An 11476-nucleotide genomic window follows, 5' to 3' on the forward strand; every position below is an offset into this window, starting at 1 on the left:
TCATGATTATCTTCACTATGTTTATTTGATTGTCTTTTTCACATATATATATACATAGTGTTCTGTCCTCTACAACATTCACTTATAGCTATGTCTTCTTGTTGAATGTTTTGAACTAAGTGAATGTGATCGGACCCTAACCTCTCTATGATTTCTATCTCAAACTCTGTCTCTCCAAATCATATGCATTCTATTGAAACTATCGAATGTCTTCTCTGCGTCCTTGTCAGCAGAAGATACAGAGACAAACATTAAGTCCGTTTTCAATGCCAATTCCTTCACCTGAAACCCGGAGAAGTGGGAACGACCACCCGACAATCCAGGCATGCGTGGGAACGTGGAACAACCTCCGATAGGTTGCATGATGGCCACGTGTTCTCCAGATGTGAATCGCCAGGGGCACCTGTGTAATAACGCTGTGCCATCCCTGTCCCTATAAATACATGCCTCACCACAGTCATTATCCTTCTTCCACTCTTGCATGAACCCTAGCGCCACCGCTAGGCCTCGACGACGCCGGCGACGAAGCGCTTAGCTGCCGCGACCTCTCCGACGCCGTCTTCACGCCGGTCGCGGACATCGTCTTCTCCGCCGTCGCCGTAGGTGTCCTCCGTCGCCAAGTTAGGGCACGGACGATCGAACTGCTCGGCCTCCTCTTCCACTCCGTCTAGCAGTTTCTTGTGTGGTAAATAAAACTTCCTTTTTACGGCCTCTTTGATCCTATAGATTCGTCACTTTCTACCACAAGCAGTTTTTGTTCACACAAGTTGGATCCACTTCATACTACATCTCATATTATGCCTAGTATGTTCACTTATGCTTCACAAAGTAGTTAGATTCCTCACTTGTACTGATCTGTGGATTCATACAAATCTGGAACCAACTCCTTATCTATGAGTGAATGTCTTCGCACGATAAGGTCAACGTCTTCTAAACTGATTTATCTTCAAAATCTTCTGAGAATGCATATGACCTCTTCCCCTTCCCTCGCACCTTAATGCTGTCACAGGTACATGTCCGTGGGAGAATCCCTTGGTTCTCATAGTCTGCATTCATTTGCAGAATTCTTACAGCATCACATAAATTCTCCCAAAGCCAGTTCCTATTTGTCCAGCAAGCGAAAGCCTTTGAACGTATTGAAGCCATTCAGTTTAAAGTTCATGGCTGCAGAGAAATCAGGAAGGAAGGGTGGCAGAAAGCGTCGAGGTGAGACATCAAGAGATCTGCCCGATGACCTCTCAGAACTGTACAAGACAGATCCAGAAGAGGATTACAATCAGCGCAAGACACGAATCCAATGGATTCGATGATATTGGGCAGAACAGTGGTTCAAGTACAAATTTGTGACAAAGGAATATGCTGAAAAGAATGCCATCAAGCGACCATGGGGAGACATCTTATACAAAAATCTTCAACCCAGGTCCAGAGATGAAGCCATTGAACAAGGCTTCTATCCCTGCGTGGTCCGTGGACCACAGCCTGCGGATGCTGACCCATCGTCACTGGTCTGGTGTCGTGACGACAATCTGTTCAAGCGCAACTTCCAGTTTGCCCAGAATTCGGAGAAGCAGAACAAGAAGTTATTGGGACTAGACTTCAACCCTGGTCCCTCTGCTCCCCGTGCAGATGGCACCCGCGATGCCGAACCCAATGTCGTCGGTCCGTTCTACAACCTGGATGGCCTCATCACTCACATCTCTGTTCAAGGTGCCAAAGTGGACCATTCTGATGATGATGCTGACACTGATGAAGCCCCAGCTCCTACTCCAAAGCCACAAAAGTCAAAGCTGCCTAAAGCTTCAAAGCCTGCCTCAGCACCAAAAATCTCACAGGTGAAGCCACTGGCTATTGCACCTCCCGAAGACAGTGTGCAGTCTGAAGATCTGTCACGCATCTCCAAACCCCCGAGAGTCAAGATGCCTCTGCCACATACCAGCCAAGAACTGACTGTTGTTGCTATTCTGCACAACGATACCATTGATCTATCCAGTGATGAAGATCTTGCAGATGACGCTCTTGAGCAACTGATCAAGAGGAAAGAAGAAGCAGAAATCTTCAACAATTTGCCTCTCTTTGACGTGGCAATCATCCACGACTTCATCGATGAGTGGTTTGACATGCCCAACCTTAGCTTTGAAGATCTGCAACTTCCCATTGGCCTCAGTGTCGCTTTCCATGGCGCCATTGCTTCAGAGTTAGCTATAGCCCAGCGCATCGTTGAACTAAAGCAGAAGATTGACTTTGAGAAAGCTCAGTTCAAGAAGTATATGGCCAAGCTCAGTGTGTAAGAGGTCAAGAACTTCAAGATCATGCTGCACGAGCTCAAAGAAGCCTTTCTCAAGAAGCGTGAAGAAGCTCAAGGTTCTTGTGAGCGCATGAAGATCCTGGCTGACAAGTGTGTGCAAGCCTACAATGAGGCTGAGAAGCGCAAGGCTCTTGGGCGTCCTGGCATTGACCCCAGGATGGCTGCAAAGCAGAAGAAGAAGAAGCCCGCTATGGCCGAACCCGACGCACCAAGGCAGGAAGCACATCCCATTGTCTTCCCAACCAGCATGACTGGCTCGAAGCCAAAGGCCAGGTCTACCGCTTCAGACCTGAAGAAGACGAGGACAGCTGAGGCTGAAGCCAGAAAGAGGAAACATCATGAAGCCTCTGCTGTTGCTCCCTCCAAAAAGAAGCGCACGACCAAGAGGGAATGGACTGCTCCCAAAGAGCCCTTAATTGTTGAACCTATCTCCATGATTCGTCCTGCCACTGAACATCAAGAGCGCCAACTGACTGTCCATGAGCCTGCTTTCACAAAGGCTCATGAAGCTGAAGACATACCAGCAGCTGATCCCATCGCTGCTGAAGACATTGGTCATCATGACCATGTTGAAGATGATGTAGTTCTTCCTCAGATTGAACACCAACTGGTATCATCGCCTATGCTTACACACAGCGAACTCATCAGCATTGGTCGTCCTCTGACGCCAATTGCTTAGGATGCAACATGGGCTGATCACCCACAACAACAACAAGTCACACCACCCCGGCAAGAAGAAGAAGATGAATTTGAGGCCCAGCCAACTCCATCTCCAAAGGCGTCGCCTGCGTTACGCGGGCTTCGCAAAGGACCAAGGTCTCAAGTCTTCGAGTCTGAAGCTAAAACTGCTGAAGACATTCCGGCTGCATCAGCCGATGACACCCAAGAAGAAGAACGTGTTCCTACTCCCCCAACTACTGAAGAAGCTGTTCTCGAGGAGAACGTGTTTGTGCCCGACCCTCCAGCTCATCAAGTGGAGGTAGAAAATCTTGAGGCTGCCACCACCAACACCAATGAAGCCACTGACGTTGTCATGGCTGAAGCAAATGTGGAGCCTGCACCAACCCAAGAACCAGAAGTCAGTGAAGCCAATGATACTACCGCCTCTATTCATGCGCCTGCTGCTGGTCCTTAGTTTGACTATCATATTGAGCATATGCCTCAGGTACAGAAGCCAATGCCAAGGTTGCCCAGGTTTCCAGGTCCTGCAACAGCACCAGGATCCTTCAATGTCAACGGCTTCAAAGCAGATAACACCTTCTTCAATAGCTCCAAGAACTCCTACTCAAGGGAACGAATATCTTCTGATCGGTTCTGGAGCTATCCGCAGCGAAGCTATCACTCCTGCATTCTGTACAATCAAGGTCGCATCTTCCCACATATGCGTCTTGACACCGAAGCAATAGCTGGTCTGCCCTGTCTGGAAGAAGCTCTGGATTGCTTTAAAGAGGTTGGATTGTTGCCCTTCATCACCGACCAAGAGCACTGGAATGAAGAGTTGCTGCTCCAATTTTATGCCACACTTCACATACGTGGTTACAACAGAGATCCGAAGACTTGGGTCCTGGAGTGGATGACAGGACATGTTCATCACGAAGCCAAAGCCTTTGATATCATTGAGCTCACTGGTCTGCCCACTCCTAGAGATCTCTATGAACCTGGATGTCAACTTCACAGTGAAGCTATGGAAAGCATCTTTCAGAGGCCTGAACCGAACATGAGTCAGATGCTCAGTATGATGAAGCCTTTGCCACAAGATGTTGCATATCCTAAGGAGTTCTTTGTTGAAGACCTTGAGTATCTGCCAAGGACTATCTATCACATTATAAGGCGAACTCTCTGGCCCATCAAAGGACATTCTCCACATGCAAAGCTGGAAGGTGCAATGAAGACTTTGGTCTTCTATATTCTTCATGGCAAATGCTTCAATGCACAAGACTTCTTCATCCGCCAACTTGCTGCATCAGGATCTGATCTTTTTGGCTTGAATTTCTACGCTCCATGGATAATGCGTCTGATTAAACTCCACTCAGCTATCTCATATCAGCCATCTGCTCGCAATCATCGGATCTTTCTGCCTGATGTGGATATGTCCGTTGAAGCCATTTATCCTGAGCCTGCCAAGGAACCTCTCAGTCTTCAGAATGCGGAGCATCAAAGTTTCACTCAGAACATTGAAGGAGTTGAAGCAGTCACTCGTGTTTATCCTCTGGCTGGTACTACACGTGCACCTCATCGTGCTCTTACTGAAGCCACTGACAGCACTATTGCCCAACGACCCAAGAAGCGATCTCGTGTTCTCAATGACCAAGAGCTTCTGGTTGCTCTTCATCAGAAACAAGATAGACATCATGACTGGCTGAAGCGCCAAATGCAAAGCCTCTTGGTGGATGTAAACCGCATTCGCAATCTTGCCACCAAAAATGCCTTTGTAGCCCATGAAACTTGTCGGCGTACATGGAAAGGGCTAACGCTTATGTGTCCTGAGGATGATCTTCAAGAGGATGGCTTCTCTGAACGTTTCAAATTTGACTCCACACCTCCCAGAAGGGCTGTGCTGCGACGAACCCCTTCTCTTGAAGACTCTGAGTTTTCTTCCTCTGCGGCAACTGTGAATGCCAGAGTGATCGAGGACGAAGATGATGCCACTTCACTGCCCCCTACTTCTGCATGCCTCGACACTGCCCCAAGTTCTTCTGCACCGTCGGACACCACCGACGGCCCTGCTGCCTCACCTACTCATCGTGGGAACGAGTAGATGCTCTATGTCTTCAAACCTTTTTGGTCCTCACTGACAAAAGTGGGAGAAGCTTATGAGTTTGATAGTCTTCAAGCGGGTCCATATGGGCGGTTACTCTATGTTTTGCCTAGTGTTTACAACTCTCGTTTTGATACATTTGGTTCTTTGAGTTGTAACACTTAAACTCGATGGCCGTCTGCTACTTATTTGCTATTTTGTGATGCGATGATAAATTCCGCATGTGCGACGATAAATTCCGCACTTAGATCATTTTGCAGACGTCCATTTACCATTATGCATGTTCATTATCTTCACATACCTTTCATGCATGATGAATTGTCATTATAAGTTGAAGAGGATCTCCACAAGTACAACCTGCCATGTGCATTTGCATTCCAAAAGCAAATTACTTATATGCACATCTTCAGGGGGAGCCCTTGCAACTTATGAAGACAATTCCTTATCCTTTACAATTTCACATATTATATTTCCTGTTGAAAACTTCAACTAGTTTGTCATCAATCACCAAAAAGGGGGAGATTGTAAGTGCATCTAGTGCCACCCCTAGTTGGTTTTGGAGTATTGACGACAAACCTAGTTGAGGGACTAATGTGTTTGTGAGAATTGCAGGATAACACAGGTAGAAGTCCCTCATTGATTCGGTTTTCCTACCAGAGACGACCCCTAAAAATGTATGAATACATTAAAGTCAAAGGTGGTATGTGAAGACATTCACATTGAAGACTATGACAAGAGAAGACATCGCATGAAGACTATGGAGCGCGAAGACTTAGATCTTTCGTAGTTCTTTTTATTCTTTGTTGAGTCATAGGAACCACCGTACTGTTAAGTGGGGTCCAAGAAAACCAGTCAGAATGACTGAAGTGATGCTTAACCAAAATCCTATGTCTTCGAGTGAAGACTATGAGAGCGAATCTTGTTCAGAGTTGGACAAGTCAGCTTTGCTTGTAGCCCAAGTAAAGTTGCCGTGTGTGTTTGAAATCTGACCGTTGGAACACGTGTCAGTTCCTTAGTGACCCAGGGTCATTTCGGAGAAATCAGGTCGGGTTGCCTAGTGGCTATAAATAGCCCACCCCCTACAACCATAAACGGTTGGCTGCTCAGAGTTAAAGTATGGCTTTTGTCGTTTGAGAGCAACCCACCTCGAAGCCTTTGAGAGAGAATTCCTTGAGAGGATAAAGCCCTAACCACCCAGAGCCAAAGAGTGTTAGGCATCACTTAAGTCATCTTGTCTGTGTGATCTGAAGACTTATTACACTTGAGGACTGTGAATCCTCCAGCCGGTTAGGCGTCGCGTTCTGAGCATCCAAGAGTCATTGTGGATCGCCAGTGAACGAAGTCTGTGAAGGTTTGGAAGTTTACCTTGAAGACTTACCAGAGTGATTGGGCAAGGTCTGTGTGACCTTAGCTCAAGGGGAATACGGAGAGGACTAAGTGTTCTGAGCTGTGTGCTCAGGACTAAGTGTCCGGGACTGAGTGTCCTCAGGTTTAAATACCTATCCGCCCTAACCAGACGTACAACTGTCACAACAGTTGGAACTGGTCTACCAAACCTTTGTCTTCGTCAGGCACACTGGTTCTATCCTTCTCATCACTTTATTTACGGTTGGCTCTTGTAAAGTCAGTGCCTATTTGCTTTATCTATTTGTCTTCACTGTGTACCTGATCCTTACTGCCTAGCTACTATTAGTCAGTGTGGTTTCACTTCATTGAATGCTTGACTATTGTCTGTTTAGTGTAGTCTATCTTCCGCTGCATGATGATAGGTTTATTTCTATCGTTTGTCTTCGAAACTCACACGTTTTGAAGACTTTCATAAAAATCGCCTATTCACCCCCCTCTAGTCGATATAACACTATTTCAAAGCGGATCGTGCCTTAGAGTTGATCCGTAATTTAGTTGCGGTTAAACCTATGAACGATTCTGATATTGATGCTTTGGGAGTCAGGGTGCTCGATTCTTTGTGTGCGGATCTTGCCCCTTCACTCAATGAGACTGAGGAGGATGATGTCTTGTTACCCCTGGAGGAGAGTGCTCCGGTAGAGGTACCGGAGGTTCGGGCCGCGGAGCTTGGTTGTGAGGACCGGGTGGACGAGTATAACAAGCCTAAGCAAAAGTGGAGGCGTAAGATTTATCCAACATCCGCGGTGCGTAGGACTGCTAGGGTCCGTACTGCCAAAAAATTCCATGATGAACTATGAGAGGCATTTTCTGGAATAGCAGAGGTCTGTTGGACTTGGCTAAATGAAGTTTTCTTGCGGATGCTTCCATTCAACATAAACTGGATTTTATTGCACTTTCCGATATGGGAAGGGACAATTTCTCTCCTCAGTTTCTGAACACTTTTTCCGGCGGTGTAGATTTTGATTGACACTGCCTTCCTCCAAGAGGTAGATCAGGGGGAATCCTTCTTGGGGTGAAGTGTGAGATGCTGGAAGTCCGAACTATGGTTATGGGTGACTTTGCCGTCAAATTTCGGGTAAGATCCAAAGTCGATGGCTTTAATTGGGCACTGGTTGCGGTGTATGGGGCAGCGCAGCCGGAACTAAAACCAGACTTTTAGGCGGACCTTGTACGGATTTTGTGGATCTGAACAGCTCCCAATTTTGGTTGGAGGAGATTTCAACATTATTAGAAGGAGAGATGAAAAGAACAATGATAATTTCGACGCTAGGTGGTCGTTTATGTTTAATACCATCATCTAAAGCTTGGATCTTAGAGAGATAGAGCTTTCAGGTCGAAAATTCACGTGGGCTAATACTTTGCAAAACCCGATGTATGAGAAGCTAGATAGAGTCCTAGCAAGCGTTGAGTGGGAACAGAAATTCCCCTTGGTTACAGTCCAAGCATTATCTCGCGGTATCTCAGACCACACACCTCTGCTAGTGGATTCTGGGGAGGCAACGCATGTGGGCAACAAAAATACTTTCTCTTTTGAACTTGTGTGGTTTGAAAGAGAAGAGTTCCTGGATCTGATAGCGAGAGAATGGGTGAAAGATGCAGGAGGAAGATCTCCTATTGAGAGATGGCGGAATAAGATTAGGAACTTGAGAAGTTTCTTGCGAGGATGGGCTAAACATCTTAGTGGGATTTATAAGATTGAAAAGGAGAGACTCCTTACACTTGTTCAGTCCTTAGATGTGATAGCCGAGTCCACTATTTTGCATTCCTCAGAGCTTCATGCTAAAGTTGATGCGGAGATGAGATTGAAAGAGCTGTTGAGGGAAGAGGAGTTGAAATGGGCATTGCGAGCCAAGGTTCGTAAAGTTGTCCAAGGGGACGCCAATACTCAATTCTCCCATATGATTGCCAATGGCAAGCACAGAAAGAAAAGAATCTTTCAGCTTGAGCAAGACGAGGGAACGATCATAGGAAAGAGAACCTAAAAATTTATATTACCAATTATTACAAGCAACTTTTTGGGCCTCCAGAGGATAACTTTGTGTCCTTGGATGAGTCAAGAATTGAGGATGTGCCTCAGTTGGCTGCCGATGAGAATGAGGTATTGATTGCACCATTCTCGGAGAAAGAGGTGTTTGATGCGATTGCACAGATGAAGAACAATAAAGCTCCGGGGCTGGATGGATTTCCGGCGGAGTTTTATAAGAGGTGTTGGCATATTATTAAAGGGGGTATGTTACCGATGTTCCACGATCTGTTCTCCGGACAACTTTAGTTGTTTCATTTGAATTTTGGAACAATAACATTATTCCCGAAGAAAACAGAGGCTGTGAGAATTGAGCAGTTCAGGCCTATTTGTCTTCTTAATGTTAGTTTCAAATTTTTTACCAAGGTTGGGACTAATAGACTCACACAGATTGCGCACTCTGTGGTGCAGCCGACCCAAACTACTTTCATGCTAGACAGAAACATCCTGGAAGTGGTTGTAGTCCTGCATGAGACGCTCCATGAACTCCATATGAAAAAACTAGATGGGGTTGTTTTTAAAGTGGATTTTGAAAAGGCGTACGATAAAGTTAAATGGCCATTTCTACAACAGGCTTTGCGCATGAAAGGTTTCGACCCAGCTTGGAGAAACCAGGTTGAATCTTTTACGCAAAAAGGGAGTGTTGGAATCAAAGTGAATGATGACATAGGTCACTATTTCCAGACACATAAAGGCCTGAGACAAGGAGATCCGATGTCACCTATTCTGTTCAACATCGTAGTTGACATGTTGACCATTCTAATAGGTAGGGCAAAGGATGCTGGCCAAGTAGGTAGCCTCGTACCTCATCTAGTTGATGGAGGGGTGTCTATCCTACAGTACGCTGATGATACTATCCTTTTCATGGAGCATGAATTGGCTAAAGCACAAAACATGAAGCTGGTGTTATGCTTATTCGAACAATTGACTGGGTTAAAGATTAACTTTCATAAGAGTGAATTGTTCTGCTTTGGAAGAGCCAAAGAAGAACAAGAGGCATATAAGCAATTGTTCGGTTGTGAAATTGGGAGTTTACTTTTTACGTATTTGGGTATACCAATTCACCATCGTAAGCTAACAAATAGAGAATGGGAGTGTATCGAGGATCGATTCGAGAAGAAACTAAGCTATTGGAAGGGCAAGCTGATGTCGTATGGGGCCTGGTTAATTCTTAATAATTCGGTTCTCACGAGCATGCCTATGTTTCTTTTGTCGTTTTTTAGATACCAGTTGGAGTTAGGAAAAGACTGGATTTCTATCGATTCTGTTTCTTCTGGCAGAGTGATGATTTAAAAAGGAAGTATCGACTCACTAAATGGGATATTATTTGCCGACCAAAAGACCAAGGGGCTCTAGGGATCGAAAATCTTGAGGTGAAAAACAGCTGTCTTCTCAGCAAGTGGCTGTACAAGTTATCTGTAGAGTCAGAGGCCACGTGGGCGCAGATTCTGCGTAACAAGTACCTTCAATCCAAAACTTTGTCACAGGTGACAGTGAGGCCGACGGACTCACCTTTTTGGAAAGGGCTGATGAGAGTTAAATCAGTCTTTTCAACAGAACAAAGTTTATTATCGGAAACGGTGCCTCCACGAGATTCTGGGAGGATACATGGCTAGGGGAAACACCTCTCGCGCTACAGTATCCGTCTCTTTATAGCATCGTGCAACGGAGAGACGCTTTGGTTGCAACCATACTTAGGTCCGCTCCCCTCAATATCCAATTTAGAAGAACACTAACCAGAGCGCATTGGGAAGCCTGGCTCCATCTAGTGAGAAGACTGATGGATGTGCAGCTTGCTCAACGGCCGGATTCGTTGAGCTGGAAATTAACCAGGAATGGGGAGTTCACGGTTAAATCAATGTACTTAGATGTCATAAATTCTAGCTCTATTCCCTATTCCAAACATGTTTGGAATGTCAAAGTCCCTCTGAGGGTTAAAGTGTTTATGTGGTTTGTACATAAACAAGTCATTTTAACCAAGGACAATTTGACAAAGCGCAATTGGACCGGCTCTAAGAGATGTAGTTTTTGTGATCAAGACGAGACTATCAAACACCTCTTTCTGGATTGTCCCATGGCGAAGGTTCTTTGGCGGACTGTTCACATTGCTTTTAATATTACTCCTCCGAATAATATCAACACGTTATTTGGGATGTGGCTGGATGGGATAGAGACCCGAACAGCTAAACACATTCGTGTAGGAGTATGTGCTTTACTTTGGGCAGTCTGGAACTGCAGGAATGATTTGGTTTTTAACAGAACAACAAATACTCATTTTTGCAGGTTATCTTCCAAGCTACTACGTTGATCCGTATGTGGTTGCTACTCACTCGGACGGAGGCCAGGGAGCATTTGGTTACTGGATCTGCCCGATGGGAGATGGTAGCTCGGGCTATATTCAACCGGTTCGGATGGCGGTCATGTAATATGAAAGGCAATTAGTTTTTCTATCTTTATTTTGCATGTCGGCTGTGTCTTTTATTATCCGCTCTTTGTGAGCCGTTTGGGGACTAATTTGCAACGGAGTTCATGACCTTTGTTGGATCTATTTGCTTTTAATAAATGTTGCCGTATGCATCTTTCTGATGCAGAGACCGGGGCTGCGCCCCTTTTCCAAAAAATAAAATAAAATCATCAAGTGCAACACGCCCTCTCATGGGTGATTAGTTCATTCATGAGCTACCTCTAGCACCAAGTTATAGCTAGTCTGCTTGTTATTTGCTAATGGCTTTAGTCGCGAGTCCTGACTTTGTGCTCATGTCATCGGCTGCTGCAGATCCATACACATAATGGAGCCAGCGGACCAAGTGCAGATTTGGGAGGCCATCTTGGCGGATCCGCTTGATTGGCTTCCATCTTCTGTTACCATCCAAGCATCTTCGTCAGCACAACTAAAAATCATGATATTTTTTCTCATGATAGGTGGAAGAATACTTCAGTTATGTGTATGGCGATGATGACATGGAAATCAACAAATTTGCAC

This window comes from Triticum urartu, chromosome 1A (genome assembly GCF_056163025.1).
Source record: "Triticum urartu cultivar PI428250 chromosome 1A, HENAU_Tu73, whole genome shotgun sequence".
Taxonomy (NCBI): Eukaryota; Viridiplantae; Streptophyta; class Magnoliopsida; order Poales; family Poaceae; genus Triticum; species Triticum urartu.